The sequence below is a fragment of the Procambarus clarkii genome, chromosome 65 (assembly GCF_040958095.1).
Source record: "Procambarus clarkii isolate CNS0578487 chromosome 65, FALCON_Pclarkii_2.0, whole genome shotgun sequence".
Lineage (NCBI taxonomy): Eukaryota > Metazoa > Arthropoda > Malacostraca > Decapoda > Cambaridae > Procambarus > Procambarus clarkii.
Genome location: NC_091214.1, coordinates 1,907,613 through 1,933,724, shown reverse-complemented (window position 1 = coordinate 1,933,724; position 26,112 = coordinate 1,907,613). Strand labels below are relative to the sequence as shown.

The 26,112-nt window shown below is 45.2% G+C and overlaps 1 pseudogene; it reads left to right on the top strand.

Moving 5' to 3' along the window:
• The first annotated feature begins 557 nt into the window (after positions 1 to 557).
• LOC123749799 (ribonucleoside-diphosphate reductase subunit M2 pseudogene) overlaps positions 558 to 26,112 on the top strand; it is an 87,698-nt pseudogene continuing 62,143 nt past the window's right edge.

The window sequence follows — 26,112 nt, the reverse complement described above, 5'->3', positions numbered from 1 at the left end:
GAACCCCACGCCAAGGGTAGGGAACACCACACCAAGGGTAGTGAATACCACGCCAAGGGTAGTGAACACCACGCCAAGGGTAGTGAACACCACGCAATGAGTGGTGAACACCACGTCAAGAGTAGGGAACACCACGCCAAGGGTAGTGAACACCATGCCAAGTTCAGTGACCACCACGCCACGTTCAGTGAATACCACGCCAAGGGTAGTGAACACCACGCCAAGGGTAGTGAATACCACTCCCCGGGTAGTGAACACCACGTCAAGGGAAGTGGACACCACGCCAGGGGTCGTGAACACCACGGCATGGGTAGTGAACACCATGCCAATGGTAGTGAACACCTTGCCAATGGAAGTGAACACCACGCCAAGGTAGTGAAGACCACGCCAAGGGTAGTGAACACCACGCCAAGGGTAGTGAACACCGCGCTAAGGGTAGTGAACACCATGCCAAGGGTAGTGAACACCATGCCAATTGTAGTGAACACCAAGCCAACGGCAGTAAACACCAAGTCAAGCGTAGCGAACACCATGCCAAGGGAAGTGAACACCACGCCATGGGTAGTGAACACCATGCCATGGGAAGTGAACACCACGCAAAAGGTAGTGAACACCACGCCAAGGGTGGTGAACACCACGCAAAAGGTAGTGAAGCCCACGCCAAGGGTGGTGAACACCAAGCCAAGGTTAGTGAACCCCACGCCAAGGGTAGTGAAAACCACGCCAAAGGTAGTGAACGTGACGTCAAGGGTAGTGATCACTACGTTAAAGGTAGTGAAAACCACGCCAAGTGTAGTGAACCCCTCGCCAAGGGTAGTGAACACCACGCTAAGGGTAGTGAACACCACGCCAAGGGAGTGAACACCACACAAAGGGTAGTGAACACCATGTCAAGGGTAGTGAACACCACACCAAGGGTAGTGAACACCACGCGAAGGGTAGTGAACACCACACAAAGTGTAGTAAACACCACGCCAGGGGTAGTGATCACCACGCCATGGGTATTGAACACCATCCTAAGGGTAGGGAACACCACGCCAAGAGTAGTGAACAACATGCCAAGGGTATTGAACCCCACGCATTGGGTAGTGAACACCACGCTAAGGGTAGTGAACACCACGCGCAGGGTACTGAACATAACACCAAGGGTAGTGAACACCATGTCAAGGGTACTGAACACCATGCAAAGGGTAGTGAACACCACGCCAAGGGTAATGAACACCACACCAAGGGTAGTGAACACCACGACAAGGATAGTGAACACCACACCAAGTGTAGTGAACACCACACAAAGGGTAGTGAACACCACGTCAAGGTTAGTGAAAACCATGCTAAGGGTAGTGAACACCATGCCAAGGGAAGTGAACACAATGCCAAGAGTAGTGAACACCATGCCAAGGGTAGTGAACACCTCGTCAGGGGTAGTGAACACCACGCAAATGGTAGTGAACACCAAATGAAGGGTAGTGAACACCATGTTAAAGGTAGTGAACACCATGCAAAGGGTAGTGAACACCACGCTAACAGTAGTGAACACCATGGAAAGGGTAGTGAACACCACGCTAACAGTAGTGAACACCACGTCATTTGTAGTGAACACCACGCTAAGAGTAGTGAACACCACGTCATGGGTAGTGAACACCACACCAAGGGAAGTGAACACCACGAAGAGAGTAGTGAACATTATGCCAAGGGTAGTAAACACCACGCGAAAGGTAGTAAGCACAACACCAAGGGAGGTGAAAACCATGTCAATCGTAGTGAACACCACGCCAAGTTCAGTGAACACCACGCCACGTTCAGTGAATACCACGCCAAGGGTAGTGAACACCACGCCAAGGGTAGTGAACACCACGCCTAGGGTAGCGAACACCACGTCAAGGGTAGTGAACACCACGCCAGGGGTCGTGAACACCACCCCAAGGGTAGTGAACACCATGCCAAGGGTAGTGAACACCATGCGAATGGTAGTGAACACCAAGCCATAGGTAGTGAACACCACGCCAAGGGTGGTGAACACCAGGCCAGGGGTAGTGAACACCACGCAAACGGTAGTGAAGACGACGCCAACGGTAGTGAACGTCATGCCAAGGGTAGTGAACATCAAGCCATTGGTTGTGAACATCAAGCCAAAGGTAGTGAACACCACTCCAAGGGAAGTGAACATAACGCCAAGGGTAGTGAACACCACGCCAAGGGTAGTGAACACGACGCCATGGGTAGTGAACACTATGCCATGGGTAGTGAACACCACGCCAAGGGTAGTGAACACCACGTCAAGGTTAGTGAAAACCATGCAAAGGGTAGTGAACACCATGCCAAGGGAAGTGAACACTATGCCAAGGGTAGTGAACACAATGCTAAGGGTTTTGAACACCACGCCAAGGGTAGTGAACACTTAATGAAGGGTAGTGAACACCACGCAAAGGTTAGTAAATATCAAGCCAAGGATAGTGAACACCATGCAAAGGAAAGTGAACACCATGCCAAGGGTAGTGAACACCACGCGAAGGGTAATGAACCCCACGTCAAAGGTAGTGAACACCACGTAAAGGGTAGTGAACACTATGCCAAGGGTAGTGAACACTATGCCAAGAGTAGTGAACACCACGCCAAGGTTAGTGAACACCACGCTATGGGTAGTGAACACGATGCCAAGGGAAGTGAACACCACGCCAAAAGTAGTGAAAACCACGCCAAGGGTAGTGAACACCATGTTAAGGGTAGTGAACACCACGCCAAGGGGAGTGAATACCACACGAAGGGTAGTAAACACCACGCTAAGAGTAGTGAACACCACGTCATGGGTAGTGAACACTACGCCAAGGGAAGTGAACACCACGCCAAGAGTAGTGAACATTACGCCAAGGGTAGTGAACACCACCCCAAAAGGTAGTGAGCACTACACCAAGGGTAGTGAACACCACGACAAGTTCAGTGAACACCACGCCACGTTCAGTGAATACCACGCCAAGGGTAGTGAACACCACGTCAAGGGTAGTGAACACCACGCCAAGGGTCGTGAACACCACACAAAGGGTAGTGAACCCCACGCCAAGGGTAGTGAAAACCACGCCAAAGGTAGTGAACGTGACGTCAAGGGTAGTGAACACCACGTTAAGGGTAGTGAACACCACGCCAAGTGTAGTGAACCCCACGTCAAAGGTAGTGAACACCACGCTAAGGGTAGTGAACACCACGTCAAGGTTAGTGAAAACCATGCAAAGGGTAGTGAACACCATGCCAAGGGAAGTGAACACTATGCCAAGGGTAGTGAACACAATGCTAAGGGTTTTGAACACCACGCCAAGGGTAGTGAACACTTAATGAAGGGTAGTGAACACCACGCAAAGGTTAGTAAATATCAAGCCAAGGATAGTGAACACCATGCAAAGGAAAGTGAACACCATGCCAAGGGTAGTGAACACCACGCGAAGGGTAATGAACCCCACGTCAAAGGTAGTGAACACCACGTAAAGGGTAGTGAACACTATGCCAAGGGTAGTGAACACTATGCCAAGAGTAGTGAACACCACGCCAAGGTTAGTGAACACCACGCTATGGGTAGTGAACACGATGCCAAGGGAAGTGAACACCACGCCAAAAGTAGTGAAAACCACGCCAAGGGTAGTGAACACCATGTTAAGGGTAGTGAACACCACGCCAAGGGGAGTGAATACCACACGAAGGGTAGTGAACACCACGACAAGTTCAGTGAACACCACGCCACGTTCAGTGAATACCACGCCAAGGGTAGTGAACACCACGTCAAGGGTAGTGAACACCACGCCAAGGGTCGTGAACACCACGCAAAGGGTAGTGAACCCCACGCCAAGGGTAGTGAAAACCACGCCAAAGGTAGTGAACGTGACGTCAAGGGTAGTGAACACCACGTTAAGGGTAGTGAACACCACGCCAAGTGTAGTGAACCCCACGTCAAAGGTAGTGAACACCACGCCAAGGGTAGTGAACACCACGTCAAGGTTATTGAAAACCATGCAAAGGGTAGTGAACACCATGCCAAGGGAAGTGAACACTATGCCAAGGGTAGTGAACACAATGCTAAGGGTTTTGAACACCACGCCAAGGGTAGTGAACACTTAATGAAGGGTAGTGAACACCACGCAAAGGTTAGTAAATATCAAGCCAAGGATAGTGAACACCATGCAAAGGAAAGTGAACACCATGCCAAGGGTAGTGAACACCACGCGAAGGGTAATGAACCCCACGTCAAAGGTAGTGAACACCACGTAAAGGGTAGTGAACACTATGCCAAGGGTAGTGAACACTATGCCAAGAGTAGTGAACACCACGCCAAGGTTAGTGAACACCACGCTATGGGTAGTGAACACGATGCCAAGGGAAGTGAACACCACGCCAAAAGTAGTGAAAACCACGCCAAGGGTAGTGAACACCATGTTAAGGGTAGTGAACACCACGCCAAGGGGAGTGAATACCACACGAAGGGTAGTGAACACCACGCTAAGAGTAGTGAACACCACGTCATGGGTAGTGAACACTACGCCAAGGGAAGTGAACACCACGCCAAGAGTAGTGAACATTACGCCAAGGGTAGTGAACACCACCCCAAAAGGTAGTGAGCACTACACCAAGGGTAGTGAACACCACGACAAGTTCAGTGAACACCACGCCACGTTCAGTGAATACCACGCCAAGGGTAGTGAACACCACGTCAAGGGTAGTGAACACCACGCCAAGGGTCGTGAACACCACGCAAAGGGTAGTGAACCCCACGCCAAGGGTAGTGAAAACCACGCCAAAGGTAGTGAACGTGACGTCAAGGGTAGTGAACACCACGTTAAGGGTAGTAAACACCACGCCAAGTGTAGTGAACCCCACGTCAAAGGTAGTGAACACCACGCTAAGGGAAGTGAACACCACGCCAAGAGGAGTGAACACCACACAAAGGGTAGTGAACACCACTTCAAGGGTAGTGAACATCATGTCAAGGGCAGTGAACACCACGCCAAGGGTAGTGAATACCACGCCAAGGGTAGTGAACACCAGGCAAAGAGTAGTGAACACCACGTCACGATTAGGGAACACCACGCCAAGGGTAGTGAACACCACGCAATGGGTAGTGAACACCACGCCAAGGGTAGTGAACAACATGCCAAGGGTAGTGAACCCCATGCATTGGGTAGTGAACACCACGCTAAGGGTAGTGAGCACCACGCCAAGGGTAGTAAACACCACACAAAGGGTAATGAACACCACGCCAAGGGTAATGAACACCACATCAAGGTTAGTGAAAAAGAAGCTAAGGGTAGTGAACACTTAGCCAAGGGAAGTGAACACCACGCCAAGGGTGGTGAACACCACGCCAGGGGTAGTGAACACCAAGCTAAGGGTAGTGAACACCTGTCGAAGGGTAGTGAACACCATGCTAAGGGTAGTGAACACCACGCCAAGGGTAGTGAACACCACGCCAAGGGTAGTGAACACCATGTAAAGGGAAGTGAACACCATGCTAAGGGTAGTGAACACCACACCAAGGGTAATGAACACCAGGCGAAGGGTAGTGAACACCATGCCACTGGTAGTGAACACCATGCCAAGGGTAGTGAACACCATGCCAAGGGTAGTGAACACCACGCCAAGGGTAGTGAACAATATGCCAAGGGTAGTGAACACCTCGCCAAGGGTAGTGAACACCACGCCAAGCGTAGTGAACACCACGCCACGATCAGTGAATACCACGCCAAGTGTAGTGAACACCACGCCAAGAGTAGTGAACACCACGCCCAGGGTAGTGAACACCACGTTAAGTGTAGTGAACACCACGTCATGGGTAGTGAATACCAAGCCAAGGGTAGTGAACACCAGGCCAAGAGTAGTGAACATTACGCCAAGGGTAGTGAACACCACGCCAAGGGTAGTGAGCACCACACCAAGAGAGGGATGCTGAGGCTCCAGAGAGGGTTTAGGAGAGGAATGCAGAGGCTCAAGAGAGTGATGCAGAGGCTCAAGAAAGTGATGCAGAGGCTCAAGAGAGTGATGCAGAGGCTCAAGAGAGTGATGCAGAGGATCAAGGGAGGGAAGCAGAGGCTTAGGAGAGTGACACAGAGGCTGAAGAGAGTGATGGAGAGGCTCTAGAGAGAGATGCAGAGGCTCATGAGAGTGATTCAGAGGCTGAAGAGAGTGTTGCAGAGGCATAAAAGAGTGATGCAGAGGCTGAAGAGAGTGGTGCAGAGGTTTAGGAGAGGAATGCAGAGGCTCAAGAGTGATGCAGAGGCTCAAGAAAGTGATGCAGAGGCTCAAGAGAGTGATGCAGAGGCTTAAGAGAGGGATGCAGAGGCTCACGAGAGGGATGTAGAGGCTCAAGAGAGTGATGCAGAGGCTCAAGAGAGTGATGCAGAGGCTCAAGAGAGGGATGCAGAGGCTGAAGAGAGTGATGCAGAGGCTCAAGAGAGGGATGCAGAGGCTAAAGAGAGTTATTCAGAGGCTTACGAGTGTGATGCAGAGGCTCAAGAGAGTGATGCAGAGTCTGAAGAGAGAGATGCAGAGGCTTAAGAGAGTGATGCAGAGGCTCAAGAGAGTGATGCAGAGGCTCAAGAGAATGATGTAGAGGCTTAAGATAGGGATGCAGAGGCTCAAGAGAATGTTGCAGAGGCTCAAGAGAGTGATGCAGAGGATGAAGAGAGGGATGCAGAGGCTTAAGAGAGTGATGCAGAGGCTGAAGAGAGTGTTGCAGAGGCTTAAGAGAGGGGTGCAGAGGCTCACGAGAGTTATGCAAAGGCTCAACAGAGTGATGCAGAGGCGCAAGACAGGGGATGCAGAGGTTTAAGAGTGGGATTCAAGAGAGAGTGGGAGACTCAAGAGAGTGATGCAGAGGCTCAAGAGAGAAAGGCAGAGGCTCAAGAGAGTGATGCAGAGGTTCAAGAGAATGATGCAGAGGCTCAAGAGAGTGATGCAGAGAATCTAGAGAGGGATGCAGAGGCTCAAGAGAGTGATGCAGAGGCTCAAGAGAGGGATGCAGAGGCTCAGGAGAGTGATGCAGAGGCTTAAGAGAGTGAGGCAGAGGCTTAGGAGGGGGATGCAGAGGCTCAAGATGTCGGAAAATCCGACACCATTTAATATATCATACAGATAATAATTGTAGCTGTGTTGTATAAACAAGTTACCCATAGAAAACGTAAATTGTAATGGAATTACCGTCTATAGAAAACGGGATATCATCACCACATACTATTATATTCACCACCTATTATGGTGGGAATTATTCTTAAATACATTAGTCTTTGGACTTTACCATCATAAAAACATCTCATATAAATTAACTTAATTATCAATATTAAAGTAGAGTAAATGTGACCCTTCTATCACTTTTTGACATCTGGACAATGTAGGCCAGGCGTCAGTGAGGGAGGAGGGGCAGCCATTGTTTATACTAGACCAGAGGCTCACAGGGAGCAAATTCGGCTCCTGTTAAATTTACTTGGACATAGTGTTATGGAAACCAAAGGTGTACCATCTCCAACACGCTGTCATCAAATCAAGTTAAGTGTTCTTTCCGAAACCCATTATCTATCATTAGTGGCCATTAATGTCATTGGGTAGGGTTAGGCAGTTAGAGCACGAGATAGCCTCAAACTAAAGGTAATTAAGCCAGGTCTTCATTGTTCCATGTACAGTGTTTTCTCTGAAATACCTGTCATATACTAGGTTTCTGGCTTTACAGCTAGCGCCCTTTTGACAGGTCAAGATGAGGAAGCATGCTTTGTACATCAGTTACCAGGGTGATGGAAGCTACCTCAAAGAGAGAAAATGTGGTGTCTACACCCTAGTTATACCTGGTGGACTAAAGCCTGCTGTACTATAAGATAAGGAACCTCTTCAATGTGTAATAATGTGTAGTTAATACTGTAGTTTGATTGGCTGCATATATATTCAATTAATATAAACCCCCGCTAATGTGTAGAGGATCGATTTTCTGAGATTTTTGCAGAAATACAGTCCACTTATCATTATACAAATTGCAATCGAAGTATATAAATTAACGTAAATATAAATTCATATAAATTAAATAAATATAAATCTCACAGGTCGGTTCCCTCATTATTTGGTCCTTTGAAACGGAAATATTTGGACCTTCAGAACCGGAATATTTGGTCCTTTGAACCCACATTTGGTCATCTTAGTACCGGATGAACCAGTTAACCAGTGGATTCATTGAATATACTAGTGCAGTGTGATTTAATACAAAGCCAGTCAAGACAGCGACGTTGACTCGAACGAGTTCACGAGCCCCGCTCAGTTCAGATCAGCTTCGTCAGCGGTTTCATGCACACCCACAGATATTTGGTGGCATGTTATTCTGTGAAATGACAGCGCTAATATAGAAGCCAGCCAAATTAGTGACTGTGTCGCGAGATTGTTCACGGATTTCGTGGTGTTAAATTTCGCGAGAGATTATCTACGAATTATGTGGAGTTTATTTCGCGAGGTCACTAATAATATTTAATACTTCTAGATAATATTAGAAGTTTCATAGAGGCTAATTAAGAGGCTATTATCAATAATTGTGTATATTATTTCTCCAAAATAGAGAATTATTTAATATATATTGCACTAGTGTTCACAGTATAATATTTACTAATTGCCAACCCACAACAGGGTAGGATATTATCATTGACTAGTTGAACTATTATTGCTCATCCTAGTCCCATTATTACCATAGTCAGTTGTACTATATTGATCAACCTAACACCATTAATGAATGGTGCAGACCCTATTTTGGGTGTAATTTTTATCAACTCGAGTTGAGTTGTGTATATAATAATTTACTTATGATCATTACACCTTTGAGTGATTAATTAGTGTCTCTACCATCCTAGGGTGATATAGAAGAGCTAACCTAAAGGTACTTCCAGTGACACTGGTTTATCACTCAAATCATTAGTGTGTATGATTGTATATATATAATGTGTATTAATTTTAAGTGCTAACCTCTAGTAGAGGTAGGATTATTGCCTAGTGAGTGCATTTTACCCTAGGCTACCATTAGAGCTTGTTCAGTATTATGAGCAGCCCAAGTACAAGTCCCACAAGGCTTCACCAACGAGCCAGTATGGATAATGCAGGGAGAATGAAAAGAACCCTTGCAGGTCTTAAAGGCCACTTAACAAGACAGATGAAGAAATGTGAAGATTTGTCACAACAATCTCAAGTTGATTATGCTGACCTGGAAAGCTATTATCAAGCAGCTGCAGGTAAATTTGAGCAAATCAAATGCCAAATAGCAACATATGTGGCTGAACTTGCCAACACCAATTTATCAGAAACAGAAATAGACGACATTATGGTTGATCTTGCGAATTATGAAGATCACACTCAGGCCACGTTACAGCCTTATGTCAAATTAATTGCCCAGAACAAGGCAACAGCAACAACAACAACAGTTGCATCTAATACGAGTCAAGCAGAAGTTCGACTCCCTCCAATTAATTTACCCACTTTCTCAGGAAAAGATGAGGAAGATTGGGACGAATTTTGGAACAAATTCGTTGACCTTGTAGACTCAAAACAATCTTTACCAAAGAGTAGTAAATTCTCTTATTTGCAAGGCCAATTATCAGGTGAGGCTAAAACAGTAGTATCCCATCTGAGATTAACTAATGACGGCTATGATCTGGCAGTAAAACTCCTCAAGGATAATTATGCTGATCCAGAAGTAAGAACATCACATTTAGTTCATGAGCTGTTGCATTTACCCCCACCGGAGGCTTCAGCTGATTCACTCCAAGTCTTCAAGCTGGAGGTAGAATCATTGATCAATGCCCTCAGCCTGACAGCAGATACAAACGGGGCTGAGTGGGTCTTGAAAATAATTGTCCAGGAGAAAATACCTAGGGACATATTGAGACAAATGAGTGCTCATTACAATAAAAGTATCTTATCCATGAATGAAATATCTGAAGGTTTAAAGTCAGTAGTTCATCAATTACGAACACATGACAAATTAAAACCACCAAGTAAACCACAGAGTACCAAAGGTACTCCAAATCAATCTAGACAATATAATTCAACACCAAAGTGGAACAGTAGCAGTGTGGGCGTATATGCAGTGGGACCCTCCAAGCCTATAGTTACTGTGTCACCCAAGAACGTGACACCAAAGGGTACTGGAAGCTATGGAACATGTTTGTTCTGCAATGAGAAACATTCAATGTACCACTGCCCTAATTTTCCTGATAGTGATGCCCGTGTTGAGCGACTCAAAGATTTGCAACATTGCACGAGGTGCCTCAGGAAACATAACATCAACGACTGTGATACCCAATTACACACCTGTAATAGGTGTAACAAAGGTCAGCACCATGCAGCATTGTGCAGAGACACCAAACCAACGTCTCCAAACCCCAAGGTGGAAGATAGCATTCCCACCACAGTACAGTACTGCAAGGTGCAACCAACAAAGAGTGTCCAATCGGCAAAGTCTAAAGGTAATACGACTTTGCCTACTGCCCAAATTACCATCCTGAATAAGAGGGCCAAGGTCCATACCCGTGGATTGTTTGACCAAGGATCCCAGAGAACATATGTCACTAAAAAGCTGGCAGATGAATTACAATTAAAGCCTGTAGCCCAGATGTCATTCAACATCTCAGGGTTTGTAACAGATGCAGGACCTCAAGTCTACCAGGTGGTACAACCATCAGTACGTTTAGGCAGGTACGTCTGTCGAGTACAAGCCATTGTGGTGGACAAAATACCAGTAGACCTACAAGTTCAAGGTCTGAGAGCAACAGCCAAATTCCTGAGAAATAGAGGAATAAAATTGGCAGATAATATTAAGTCTGATCACCTCACTGACTTCGGTCTCCTTGTAGGGACAGACTATTGTCATCGATTCATCGGTAGCCCTACTAAATATCAGGGCATAACCATGTTAAACTCTGCAGGAGGTAAATTACTCTCAGGCCCAGTATCAAACCTGAGGAGACCTATGCCTGCAGATAAACAATACCAATAGAAATCTAAATTTGTCAGCTGATTATATTTCTCCAGTAGCATTATACTAAGGAGATTACAGCTGACTATACCAACAGAGGTTGATGTTAGTATCATCATTTAAAGTTGGAGATGAGTTCATGAGGCCTCAGTGGCAAATCAGTGAACAGTAGCCTAAACCAGCTACAAGTCACTACGACCAATGTCACTGATCCCACTGCAGTCTCAGAACCATACTTTACTTTAATGATGAGCTATTCAATCTTCTGAATCAATTAACTAAATTAAACCCCAATAAATCTGATGACTGATTTGATACATTTATTATTTAATCAAGATGTATTCCATGGGCCTCAGTGTTTATATATCAGTGACCAGTTACCTGAAGAAACTTCAAGTTATATCTAATGTCACTGATCTCACTGCAGTCCCTGAATCATACTTGACTGTAGTACTTGTTCACATCCAGTCTTCTGGGTTAAATAATATGTAATTAGGCTTGAATATTAGCCTTTCAAGAGTTAACAGGGAAATGAAATTGCATTAGACTTCTAACCCCTGCAACTCTAGTACGGGACATCCGTCCTGTACGAACAGACGCACAAATGTGTATTTACTAACTACTAACATCAAATTAATCTAATAATTTGAAGGAGGAGTATCGGTGTTCGACTGTTCTAAAGAGGACTTCGACCCGTGAGCAGCCCCCTGGGGAATTATGTCGGAAAATCCGACACCATTTAATATATCATACAGATAATAATTGTAGCTGTGTTGTATAAACAAGTTACCTATAGAAAACGTAACTTGTAGTGGAATTACCGTCTATAGAAAACGGGATATCATCACCACATACTATTATATTCACCACCTATTATGGTGGGAATTATTCTTAAATACATTAGTCTTTGGACTTTACCATCATAAAACATCTCATATAAATTAACTTAAATATCAATATTAAAGTAGAGTAAATGTGACCCTTCTATCACTTTTTGACATCTGGACAATGTAGGCCAGGCGTCAGTGAGGGAGGAGGGGCAGCCATTGTTTATACTAGACCAGAGGCTCACAGGGAGCAAATTCGGCTCCTGTTAAATTTACTTGGACGTAGTGTTATGGAAACCAAAGGTGTACCATCTCCAACACGCTGTCATCAAATCAAGTTAAGTGTTCTTTCCGAAACCCATTATCTATCATTAGTAGCCATTAATGTCATTGGGTAGGGTTAGGCAGTTAGAGCACGAGATAGCCTCAAACTAAAGGTAATTAAGCCAGGTCTTCATTGTTCCATGTACAGTGTTTTCTCTGAAATACCTGTCATATACTAGGTTTCTGGCTTTACAGCTAGCGCCCTTTTGACAGGTCAAGATGAGGAAGCATGCTTTGTACATCAGTTACCAGGGTGATGGAAGCTACCTCAAAGAGAGAAAATGTGGTGTCTACACCCTAGTTATACCTGGTGGACTAAAGCCTGCTGTACTATAAGATAAGGAACCTCTTCAATGTTTAATAATGTGTAGTTAATACTGTAGTTTGATTGGCTGCATATATATTCAATTAATATAAACCCCCCCTAATGTGTAGAGGATCGATTTGTGAGATTATGAGATTATTGCAGAAATACAGTCCACTTATCATTATACAAATTGCTATCGAAGTATATAAATTAACGTAAATATAAATTCATATAAATTAAATAAATATAAATCTCACAGGTCGGTTCCCACACAAGAGAGTAATGCAGAGGCTTAAGAGGGTGATGCAAAGGCTCAAGAGAGTGATGCAGAGGCTTGCGAGAGGGATGCAGGGGATCAAGAGAGTGATGCAGAGGCTCAAGCGAGTGATTCAGAGGCTTAAGAGAGTGATGCAGAGGCTTACAAGAGTGATGCAGAGGCTTAAGAGAGTGATGCAAAGGCTTAAAAGAGGGATGCAGAGGCTCAAGAGAGGGATGCAGAGGCCCAAGAAAGGGATGCAGAGGCTCAAGAGAAGGATGCAGAGGCTCTAGTGAGGGATGCAGAGGCTAAGGAGAGGTATGCAGAGGCTCATGAGAGTGATGCAGAGGCTCAAAAGAGGGATGCAGAGGCTTAAGAGAGTGATGCAAAGGCTCAAGAGAGGGATGCAGAGGCTCAAGAGAGTAATGCAGAGTCTTAAGAGGGTGATGCAGAGGCTCAAGAGAGTGATGCAGAGGCTTGAGAGAGGGATGCAGGGGCTCAAGAGAGTGATGCAAAGGCTGAAGTGAGTGATTCAGAGGCTTAAGAGAGTGATGCAGAGGCTTAAGAGAGTGATGCAGAGGCTTAAGAGAGGGATGCAGAGGCTCAAGCGAGGGATGCAGAGGCTTAGGAGAGTGATGCAAAGGCTTAAGAGAGGGATGCAGAGCCTCATGAGAGGGATGCAGAAGTTCAAGAGAGGGATGCAGAGGCTCAGGAGAGTGATTCAGAGGCTTACGAGAGTGATGCAGAGGCTTAAGAGAGTGATGCAGGGGATCAAGAGAATGATGCAGAGGCTTAAGAGAGGGATGCAGAGGATCAAGAGAGTGATGCAGAGGCTTAAGAGAGTGATGCAGAGGCTTAGGAGAGGGATGCAGAGGCTCAAGAGAGGGATGCAGATGCTTAGGAGACTGATGCAAAGGCTCAAGAGAGGTATGCAGAGGCTCATGAGAGGGATGGAGGAGTTCAAGAGAGGGATGCAAAGGCTCATGAGAGTGATTCAGAGGCTTACGAGAGTGATGCAGAGGCATAAGAGAGTGATGCAGAGGCTTAAGAGAGGGATACAGAGGCTCAAACGAGGGATGCAGAGGCTCAAGAGAGGGATGCAGGTGCTCAAGAGAGGGATGCAGAGACTCAGGTGAGGGAAGCAGAGGAACAAGAGAGGGATGCAGAGGCTCTTGAAAATTACGCAGAGGCTCAAGAGAGGGATGCAGAGGCTTAAGAGAGTGATGCAAAGGTTCAGGAGAGGGATGCAGAGGCTCATGAGAGGGATGCAGGAGTTCAAAAGAGTGATGCAGAGGCTTACGAAAGTGATGCAGAGGCTCAAAAAAGGGATGCAGAGGCTTGAGAGAGGGATGAAGGGGCTCAAGAGAGTGATGCAGAGGCTGAAGAGAGTGTTGCAGAGGCTTAAGAGAGGGATGCAGAGGCTCAAGAGAGTGATGCAAAGGCTGAAGAGAGTGTTGCAGAGGCTTAAGAGAGGGATGCAGAGGCTTAAGAGAGTGATGCAGAGATTCAAGAGAGTGATGCAGAGGCACAAGAGAATGATGTAGAAGCTTAAGAGAGGGAGGCAGAGGCTCAAGAGAATGATGCAGGGGCTCAAGAGAATGATGCAGAGGCTTAAGAGAGGGATGCAGAGGATCAAGAGAGTGATGCAGAGGCTTAAGAGAGTGATGCAGAGGCTTAGGAGAGGGATGCAGAGGCTCAAGAGAGGGAGGCCGAGACTCAAGAGAGGGATGCAGTGGCTCAAGAGAGGGATGCAGAGGCTAGAGTGAGGGAAGCGGAGGCACAAGAGAGGGATTCAGAGGCTGTTGACAGTGACTCAGAGGCTCAAGAGAGGGATGCAGAAGCTTAAGAGAGTGATGCAAAGGCTCCAGTGAGGGATGCAGTGGCTCATCAGAGGGATGCAGGAGTTCAAGAGAGTGATGCAGAGGCTCAAGAGAGTGATGCAGAGGATCAAGAGAGTGATGCAGAGGCTCGAGAGAGTTATTCAGAGGCTTACGAGAATGATGCAGAGGCAGAAGAGAGTGCTGCAGAGGCTCAAGAGAGTGATGAAGAGGATGAAGAGAGTGATGCTGAGGCTCAAGAGAGGGATGCAGAGGCTCAAGAGTGTGATGCAGACATTGAAGAGAGTGATGAAGAGGCTGAAGAGAGTGATGCAGAGGCTCAAGAGAGGGATGCAGAGGCTCAAGAGTGTGATGCAGACATTGAAGAGAGGGATGCCGAGGTTCAAGAGATTGATGCAGAGGATTAAGAGAGGGATGCCGAGGCTCAAGAGAGTGATGCACACGCTCAAGAGAGGGATGCAGAGATTGAAGAGAGTGATGAAGAGGCTCAAGAGAGTTATGCAGAGGCTTAAGAGAGGGATGCCGAGGCTCAAGAGAGTGATGCAGAGGCTTAAGAGAGTGATGCAGAGGCATAAGAGAGGGATGCAGGGGCTCAAGAGAGAAATGCAGAGGCTCAAGAGAGTGATGCAGAGGCTTAAGAGAGGGATGCAGAGGCTCACGAGAGGGATGTAGAGGCTCAAGAGAGTGATGCAGAGGCTCAAGAGAGTGATGCAGAGGCTCAAGAGAGGGATGCAGAGGCTGAAGAGAGTGATGCAGAGGCTCAAGAGAGGGATGCAGAGGCTAAAGAGAGTTATTCAGAGGCTTACGAGTGTGATGCAGAGGCTCAAGAGAGTGATGCAGAGTCTGAAGAGAGAGATGCAGAGGCTTAAGAGAGTGATGCAGAGGCTCAAGAGAGTGATGCAGAGGCTCAAGAGAATGATGTAGAGGCTTAAGATAGGGATGCAGAGGCTCAAGAGAATGTTGCAGAGGCTCAAGAGAGTGATGCAGAGGATGAAGAGAGGGATGCAGAGGCTTAAGAGAGTGATGCAGAGGCTGAAGAGAGTGTTGCAGAGGCTTAAGAGAGGGGTGCAGAGGCTCACGAGAGTTATGCAAAGGCTCAACAGAGTGATGCAGAGGCGCAAGACAGGGGATGCAGAGGTTTAAGAGTGGGATTCAAGAGAGAGTGGGAGACTCAAGAGAGTGATTCAGAGGCTCAAGAGAGAAAGGCAGAGGCTCAAGAGAGTGATGCAGAGGTTCAAGAGAATGATGCAGAGGCTCAAGAGAGTGATGCAGAGAATCTAGAGAGGGATGCAGAGGCTCAAGAGAGTGATGCAGAGGCTCAAGAGAGGGATGCAGAGGCTCAAGAGAGTGATGCAGAGAATCTAGAGAGGGATGCAGAGGCTCAAGAGAGTGATGCAGAGGCTCAAGAGAGGGATGCAGAGGCTCAGGAGAGTGATGCAGAGGCTTAAGAGAGTGAGGCAGAGGCTTAGGAGGGGGATGCAGAGGCTCAAGATGTCGGAAAATCCGACACCATTTAATATATCATACAGATAATAATTGTAGCTGTGTTGTATAAACAAGTTACCCATAGAAAACGTAACTTGTAGTGGAATTACCGTCTATAGAAAACGGGATATCATCACCACATACTATTATATTCACCACCTATTATGGTGGGAATTATTCTTAAATACATTAGTCTTTGGACTTTACCATCATAAAAACATCTCATATAAATTAACTTAATTATCAATATTAAAGTAGAGTAAACGTGACCCTTCTATCACTTTTTGACATCTGGACAATGTAGGCCAGGCGTCAGTGAGGGAGGAGGGGCAGCCATTGTTTATACTAGACCAGAGGCTCACAGGGAGCAAATTCGGCTCCTGTTAAATTTACTTGGACATAGTGTTATGGAAACCAAAGGTGTACCATCTCCAACACGCTGTCATCAAATCAAGTTAAGTGTTCTTTCCGAAACCCATTATCTTTCATTAGTGGCCATTAATGTCATTGGGTAGGGTTAGGCAGTTAGAGCACGAGATAGCCTCAAACTAAAGGTAATTAAGCCAGGTCTTCATTGTTCCATGTACAGTGTTTTCTCTGAAATACCTGTCATATACTAGGTTTCTGGCTTTACAGCTAGCGCCCTTTTGACAGGTCAAGATGAGGAAGCATGCTTTGTACATCAGTTACCAGGGTGATGGAAGCTACCTCAAAGAGAGAAAATGTGGTGTCTACACCCTAGTTATACCTGGTGGACTAAAGCCTGCTGTACTATAAGATAAGGAACCTCTTCAATGTTTAATAATGTGTAGTTAATACTGTAGTTTGATTGGCTGCATATATATTCAATTAATATAAACCCCCCCTAATGTGTAGAGGATCGATTTGTGAGATTATGAGATTATTGCAGAAATACAGTACACTTATCATTATACAAATTGCTATCGAAGTATATAAATTAACGTAAATATAAATTCATATAAATTAAATAAATATAAATCTCACAGGTCGGTTCCCACACAAGAGAGTAATGCAGAGGCTTAAGAGGGTGATGCAAAGGCTCAAGAGAGTGATGCAGAGGCTTGCGAGAGGGATGCAGGGGATCAAGAGAGTGATGCAGAGGCTCAAGCGAGTGATTCAGAGGCTTAAGAGAGTGATGCAGAGGCTTACGAGAGTGATGCAGAGGCTTAAGAGAGTGATGCAAAGGCTTAAAAGAGGGATGCAGAGGCTCAAGAGAGGGATGCAGCGGCCCAAGAAAGGGATGCAGAGGCTCAAGAGAAGGATGCAGAGGCTCTAGTGAGGGATGCAGAGGCTAAGGAGAGGTATGCAGAGGCTCATGAGAGTGATGCAGAGGCTCAAAAGAGGGATGCAGAGGCTTAAGAGAGTGATGCAAAGGCTCAAGAGAGGGATGCAGAGGCTCAAGAGAGTAATGCAGAGTCTTAAGAGGGTGATGCAGAGGCTCAAGAGAGTGATGCAGAGGCTTGAGAGAGGGATGCAGGGGCTCAAGAGAGTGATGCAAAGGCTGAAGTGAGTGATTCAGAGGCTTAAGAGAGTGATGCAGAGGCTTAAGAGAGTGATGCAGAGGCTTAAGAGAGGGATGCAGAGGCTCAAGCGAGGGATGCAGAGGCTTAGGAGAGTGATGCAAAGGCTCAAGAGAGGGATGCAGAGCCTCATGAGAGGGATGCAGAAGTTCAAGAGAGGGATGCAGAGGCTCAGGAGAGTGATTCAGAGGCTTACGAGAGTGATGCAGAGGCTTAAGAGAGTGATGCAGGGGATCAAGAGAATGATGCAGAGGCTTAAGAGAGGGATGCAGAGGATCAAGAGAGTGATGCAGCGGCTTAAGAGAGTGATGCAGAGGCTTAGGAGAGGGATGCAGAGGCTCAAGAGAGGGATGCAGATGCTTAGGAGAATGATGCAAAGGCTCAAGAGAGGTATGCAGAGGCTCATGAGAGGGATGGAGGAGTTCAAGAGAGGGATGCAAAGGCTCATGAGAGTGATTCAGAGGCTTACGAGAGTGATGCAGATGCATAAGTGAGTGATGCAGAGGCTTAAGAGAGGGATACAGAGGCTCAAACGAGGGATGCAGAGGCTCAAGAGAGGGATGCAGGTGCTCAAGAGAGGGATGCAGAGACTCAGGTGAGGGAAGCAGAGGAACAAGAGAGGGATGCAGAGGCTCTTGAAAATTACGCAGAGGCTCAAGAGAGGGATGCAGAGGCTTAAGAGAGTGATGCAAAGGTTCAGGAGAGGGATGCAGAGGCTCATGAGAGGGATGCAGGAGTTCAAAAGAGTGATGCAGAGGCTTACGAAAGTGATGCAGAGGCTCAAAAAAGGGATGCAGAGGCTTGAGAGAGGGATGAAGGGGGTCAAGAGAGTGATGCAGAGGCTGAAGAGAGTGTTGCAGAGGCTTAAGAGAGGGATGCAGAGGCTCAAGAGAGTGATGCAAAGGCTGAAGAGAGTGTTGCAGAGGCTTAAGAGAGGGATGCAGAGGCTTAAGAGAGTGATGCAGAGATTCAAGAGAGTGATGCAGAGGCACAAGAGAATGATGTAGAAGCTTAAGAGAGGGAGGCAGAGGCTCAAGAGAATGATGCAGGGGCTCAAGAGAATGATGCAGAGGCTTAAGAGAGGGATGCAGAGGATCAAGAGAGTGATGCAGAGGCTTAAGAGAGTGATGCAGAGGCTTAGGAGAGGGATGCAGAGGCTCAAGAGAGGGAGGCCGAGACTCAAGAGAGGGATGCAGAGGCTAGAGTGAGGGAAGCGGAGGCACAAGAGATTCAGAGGCTGTTGACAGTGACTCAGAGGCTCAAGAGAGGGATGCAGAAGCTTAAGAGAGTGATGCAAAGGCTCCAGTGAGGGATGCAGTGGCTCATCAGAGGGATGCAGGAGTTCAAGAGAGTGATGCAGAGGCTCAAGAGAGTGATGCAGAGGATCAAGAGAGTGATGCAGAGGCTCGAGAGAGTTATTCAGAGGCTTACGAGAGTGATGCAGAGGCAGAAGAGAGTGCTGCAGAGGCTCAAGAGAGTGATGAAGAGGATGAAGAGAGTGATGCTGAGGCTCAAGAGAGGGATGCAGAGGCTCAAGAGTGTGATGCAGACATTGAAGAGAGTGATGAAGAGGCTGAAGAGAGTGATGCAGAGGCTCAAGAGAGGGATGCAGAGGCTCAAGAGTGTGATGCAGACATTGAAGAGAGGGATGCCGAGGTTCAAGAGATTGATGCAGAGGATTAAGAGAGGGATGCCGAGGCTCAAGAGAGTGATGCACACGCTCAAGAGAGGGATGCAGAGATTGAAGAGAGTGATGAAGAGGCTCAAGAGAGTTATGCAGAGGCTTAAGAGAGGGATGCCGAGGCTCAAGAGAGTGATGCAGAGGCTTAAGAGAGTGATGCAGAGGCATAAGAGAGGGATGCAGGGGCTCAAGAGAGAAATGCAGAGGCTCAAGAGAGTGATGCAGAGGCTTAAGAGAGGGATGCAGAGGCTCACGAGAGGGATGTAGAGGCTCAAGAGAGTGATGCAGAGGCTCAAGAGAGTGATGCAGAGGCTCAAGAGAGGGATGCAGAGGCTGAAGAGAGTGATGCAGAGGCTCAAGAGAGGGATGCAGAGGCTAAAGAGAGTTATTCAGAGGCTTACGAGTGTGATGCAGAGGCTCAAGAGAGTGATGCAGAGTCTGAAGAGAGAGATGCAGAGGCTTAAGAGAGTGATGCAGAGGCTCAAGAGAGTGATGCAGAGGCTCAAGAGAATGATGTAGAGGCTTAAGATAGGGATGCAGAGGCTCAAGAGAATGTTGCAGAGGCTCAAGAGAGTGATGCAGAGGATGAAGAGAGGGATGCAGAGGCTTAAGAGAGTGATGCAGAGGCTGAAGAGAGTGTTGCAGAGGCTTAAGAGAGGGGTGCAGAGGCTCACGAGAGTTATGCAAAGGCTCAACAGAGTGATGCAGAGGCGCAAGACAGGGGATGCAGAGGTTTAAGAGTGGGATTAAAGAGAGAGTGGGAGACTCAAGAGAGTGATGCAGAGGCTCAAGAGAGAAAGGCAGAAGCTCAAGAGAGTGATGCAGAGGTTCAAGAGAATGATGCAGAGGCTCAAGAGAGTGATGCAGAGAATCTAGAGAGGGATGCAGAGGCTCAAGAGAGTGATGCAGAGGCTCAAGAGAGGGATGCAGAGGCTCAAGAGAGTGATGCAGAGAATCTAGAGAGGGATGCAGAGGCTCAAGAGAGTGATGCAGAGGCTCAAGAGAGGGATGCAGAGGCTCAGGAGAGTGATGCAGAGGCTTAAGAGAGTGAGGCAGAGGCTTAGGAGGGGGATGCAGAGGCTCAAGATGTCGGAAAATCCGACACCATTTAATATATCATACAGATAATAATTGTAGCTGTGTTGTATAAACAAGTTACCCATAGAAAACGTAACTTGTAGTGGAATTACCGTCTATAGAAAACGGGATATCATCACCACATACTATTATATTCACCACCTATTATGGTGGGAATTATTCTTAAATACATTAGTCTTTGGACTTTACCATCATAAAACATCTCATATAAATTAACTTAATTATCAATATTAAAGTAGAGTAAATGTGACCCTTCTATCACTTTTTGACATCTGGACAATGTAGGCCAGGCGTCAGTGAGGGAGGAGGGGCAGCCATTGTTTATACTAGACCAGAGGCTCACAGGGAGCAAATTCGGCTCCTGTTAAATTTACTTGGACGTAGTGTTATGGAAACCAAAGGTGTACCATCTCCAACATGCTGTCATCAAATCAAGTTAAGTGTTCTTTCCGAAACCCATTATCTATCATTAGTAGCCATTAATGTCATTGGGTAGGGTTAGGCAGTTAGAGCACGAGATAGCCTCAAACTAAAGGTAATTAAGCCAGGTCTTCATTGTTCCATGTACAGTGTTTTCTCTGAAATACCTGTCATATACTAGGTTTCTGGCTTTACAGCTAGCGCCCTTTTGACAGGTCAAGATGAGGAAGCATGCTTTGTACATCAGTTACCAGGGTGATGGAAGCTACCTCAAAGAGAGAAAATGTGGTGTCTACACCCTAGTTATACCTGGTGGACTAAAGCCTTCTGTACTATAAGATAAGGAACCTCTTCAATGTTTAATAATGTGTAGTTAATACTGTAGTTTGATTGGCTGCATATATATTCAATTAAAATAAACCCCCCCTAATGTGTAGAGGATCGATTTGTGAGATTTTTGCAGAAATACAGTCCACTTATCATTATACAAATTGCTATCGAAGTATATAAATTAACGTAAATATAAATTCACATAAATTAAATAAATATAAATCTCACAGGTCGGTTCCCTCATTATTTGGTCCTTTGAAACGGAATTATTTGGACCTTCAGAACCGGAATATTTGGTCCTTTGAAACGGAATTATTTGGACCTTCAGAACCGGAATATTTGGTCCTTTGAACCCACATTTGGTCATCTTAGTACCGGATGAACCAGTTAACCAGTGGATTCATTGAATATACTAGTGCAGTGTGATTTAATACAAAGCCAGTCAAGACAGCGGCGTTGACTCGAACGAGTTCACGAGCCCCGCTCAGTTCAGATCAGCTTCGTCAGCGGTTTCATGCACACCCACAGATATTTGGTGGCGTGTTATTCTGTGAAATGACAGCGCTAATATAGAAGCCAGCCAAATTAGTGACTGTGTCGCGAGATTGTTCACGGATTTCGTGGTGTTAAATTTCGCGAGAGATTATCTACGAATTTTGTGGAGTTTATTTCGCGAGGTCACTAATAATATTTAATACTTCTAGATAATATTAGAAGTTTCATAGAGGCTAATTAAGAGGCTATTATCAATAATTGTGTATATTATTTCTCCAAAATAGAGAATTATTTAATATATATTGCACTAGTGTTCACAGTATAATATTTACTAATTGCTAACCCACAACAGGGTAGGATATTATCATTGACTAGTTGAACTATTATTGCTCATCCTAGTCCCATTATTACCATAGTCAGTTGTACTATATTGATCAACCTAACACCATTAATGAATGGTGCAGACCCTATTTTGGGTGTAATTTTTATCAACTCGAGTTGAGTTGTGTATATAATAATTTACTTATGATCATTACACCTTTGAGTGATTAATTAGTGTCTCTACCATCCTAGGGTGATATAGAAGAGCTAACCTAAAGGTACTTCCAGTGACACTGGTTTATCACTCAAATCATTAGTGTGTATGATTGTATATATATAATGTGTATTAATTTTAAGTGCTAACCTCTAGTAGAGGTAGGATTATTGCCTAGTGAGTGCATTTTACCCTAGGCTACCATTAGAGCTTGTTCAGTATTATGAGCAGCCCAAGTACAAGTCCCACAAGGCTTCACCAACGAGCCAGTATGGATAATGCAGGGAGAATGAAAAGAACCCTTGCAGGTCTTAAAGGCCACTTAACAAGACAGATGAAGAAATGTGAAGATTTGTCACAACAATCTCAAGTTGATTATGCTGACCTGGAAAGCTATTATCAAGCAGCTGCAGGTAAATTTGAGCAAATCAAATGCCAAATAGCAACATATGTGGCTGAACTTGCCAACACCAATTTATCAGAAACAGAAATAGACGACATTATGGTTGATCTTGCGAATTATGAAGATCACACTCAGGCCACGTTACAGCCTTATGTCAAATTAATTGCCCAGAACAAGGCAACAGCAACAACAACAACAGTTGCATCTAATACGAGTCAAGCAGAAGTTCGACTCCCTCCAATTAATTTACCCACTTTCTCAGGAAAAGATGAGGAAGATTGGGACGAATTTTGGAACAAATTCGTTGACCTTGTAGACTCAAAACAATCTTTACCAAAGAGTAGTAAATTCTCTTATTTGCAAGGCCAATTATCAGGTGAGGCTAAAACAGTAGTATCCCATCTGAGATTAACTAATGACGGCTATGATCTGGCAGTAAAACTCCTCAAGGATAATTATGCTGATCCAGAAGTAAGAACATCACATTTAGTTCATGAGCTGTTGCATTTACCCCCACCGGAGGCTTCAGCTGATTCACTCCAAGTCTTCAAGCTGGAGGTAGAATCATTGATCAATGCCCTCAGCCTGACAGCAGATACAAACGGGGCTGAGTGGGTCTTGAAAATAATTGTCCAGGAGAAAATACCTAGGGACATATTGAGACAAATGAGTGCTCATTACAATAAAAGTATCTTATCCATGAATGAAATATCTGAAGGTTTAAAGTCAGTAGTTCATCAATTACGAACACATGACAAATTAAAACCACCAAGTAAACCACAGAGTACCAAAGGTACTCCAAATCAATCTAGACAATATAATTCAACACCAAAGTGGAACAGTAGCAGTGTGGGCGTATATGCAGTGGGACCCTCCAAGCCTATAGTTACTGTGTCACCTAAGAACGTGACACCAAAGGGTACTGGAAGCTATGGAACATGTTTGTTCTGCAATGAGAAACATTCAATGTACCACTGCCCTAATTTTCCTGATAGTGATGCCCGTGTTGAGCGACTCAAAGATTTGCAACATTGCACGAGGTGCCTCAGGAAACATAACATCAACGACTGTGATACCCAATTACACACCTGTAATAGGTGTAACAAAGGTCAGCACCATGCAGCATTGTGCAGAGACACCAAAACAACGTCTCCAAACCCCAAGGTGGAAGATAGCATTCCCACCACAGTACAGTACTGCAAGGTGCAACCAACAAAGAGTGTCCAATCGGCAAAGTCTAAAGGTAATACGACTTTGCCTACTGCCCAAATTACCATCCTGAATAAGAGGGCCAAGGTCCATACCCGTGGATTGTTTGACCAAGGATCCCAGAGAACATATGTCACTAAAAAGCTGGCAGATGAATTACAATTAAAGCCTGTAGCCCAGATGTCATTCAACATCTCAGGGTTTGTAACAGATGCAGGACCTCAAGTCTACCAGGTGGTACAACCATCAGTACGTTTAGGCAGGTACGTCTGTCGAGTACAAGCCATTGTGGTGGACAAAATACCAGTAGCCCTACAAGTTCAAGGTCTGAGAGCAACAGCCAAATTCCTGAGAAATAGAGGAATAAAATTGGCAGATAATATTAAGTCTGATCACCTCACTGACTTCGGTCTCCTTGTAGGGACAGACTATTGTCATCGATTCATCGGTAGCCCTACTAAATATCAGGGCATAACCATGTTAAACTCTGCAGGAGGTAAATTACTCTCAGGCCCAGTATCAAACCTGAGGAGACCTATGCCTGCAGATAAACAATACCAATAGAAATCTAAATTTGTCAGCTGATTATATTTCTCCAGTAGCATTATACTAAGGAGATTACAGCTGACTATACCAACAGAGGTTGATGTTAGTATCATCATTTAAAGTTGGAGATGAGTTCATGAGGCCTCAGTGGCAAATCAGTGAACAGTAGCCTAAACCAGCTACAAGTCACTACGACCAATGTCACTGATCCCACTGCAGTCTCAGAACCATACTTTACTTTAATGATGAGCTATTCAATCTTCTGAATCAATTAACTAAATTAAACCCCAATAAATCTGATGACTGATTTGATACATTTATTATTTAATCAAGATGTATTCCATGGGCCTCAGTGTTTATATATCAGTGACCAGTTACCTGAAGAAACTTCAAGTTATATCTAATGTCACTGATCTCACTGCAGTCCCTGAATCATACTTGACTGTAGTACTTGTTCACATCCAGTCTTCTGGGTTAAATAATATGTAATTAGGCTTGAATATTAGCCTTTCAAGAGTTAACAGGGAAATGAAATTGCATTAGACTTCTAACCCCTGCAACTCTAGTACGGGACATCCGTCCTGTACGAACAGACGCACAAATGTGTGATTACTAACTACTAACATCAAATTATTCTAATAATTTGAAGGAGGAGTATCGGTGTTCGACTGTTCTAAAGAGGACTTCGACCCTTGAGCAGCCCCCTGGGGAATTATGTCGGAAAATCCGACACCATTTAATATATCATACAGATAATAATTGTAGCTGTGTTGCATAAACAAGTTACCCATAGAAAACGTAACTTGTAGTGGAATTACCGTCTATAGAAAACGGGATATCATCACCACATACTATTATATTCACCACCTATTATGGTGGGAATTATTCTTAAATACATTAGTCTTTGGACTTTACCATCATAAAACATCTCATATAAATTAACTTAATTATCAATATTAAAGTAGAGTAAATGTGACCCTTCTATCACTTTTTGACATCTGGACAATGTAGGCCAGGCGTCAGTGAGGGAGGAGGGGCAGCCATTGTTTATACTAGACCAGAGGCTCACAGGGAGCAAATTCGGCTCCTGTTAAATTTACTTGGACGTAGTGTTATGGAAACCAAAGGTGTACCATCTCCAACACGCTGTCATCAAATCAAGTTAAGTGTTCTTTCCGAAACCCATTATCTATCATTAGTAGCCATTAATGTCATTGGGTAGGGTTAGGAAGTTAGAGCATGATATAGCCTCAAACTAAAGGTAATTAAGCCAGGTCTTCATTGTTCCATGTACAGTGTTTTCTCTGAAATACCTGTCATATACTAGGTTTCTAGCTTTACAGCTAGCGCCCTTTTGACAGGTCAAGATGAGGAAGCATGCTTTGTACATCAGTTACCAGGGTGATGGAAGCTACCTCAAAGAGAGAAAATGTGGTGTCTACACCCTAGTTATACCTGGTGGACTAAAGCCTGCTGTACTATAAGATAAGGAACCTCTTCAATGTTTAATAATGTGTAGTTAATACTGTAGTTTGATTGGCTGCATATATATTCAATTAATATAAACCCCCCCTAATGTGTAGAGGATCGATTTGTGAGATTATGAGATTATTGCAGAAATACAGACCACTTATCATTATACAAATTGCTATCGAAGTATATAAATTAACGTAAATATAAATTCATATAAATTAAATAAATATAAATCTCACAGGTCGGTTCCCACACAAGAGAGTAATGCAGAGGCTTAAGAGGGTGATGCAAAGGCTCAAGAGAGTGATGCAGAGGCTTGCGAGAGGGATGCAGGGGATCAAGAGAGTGATGCAGAGGCTCAAGCGAGTG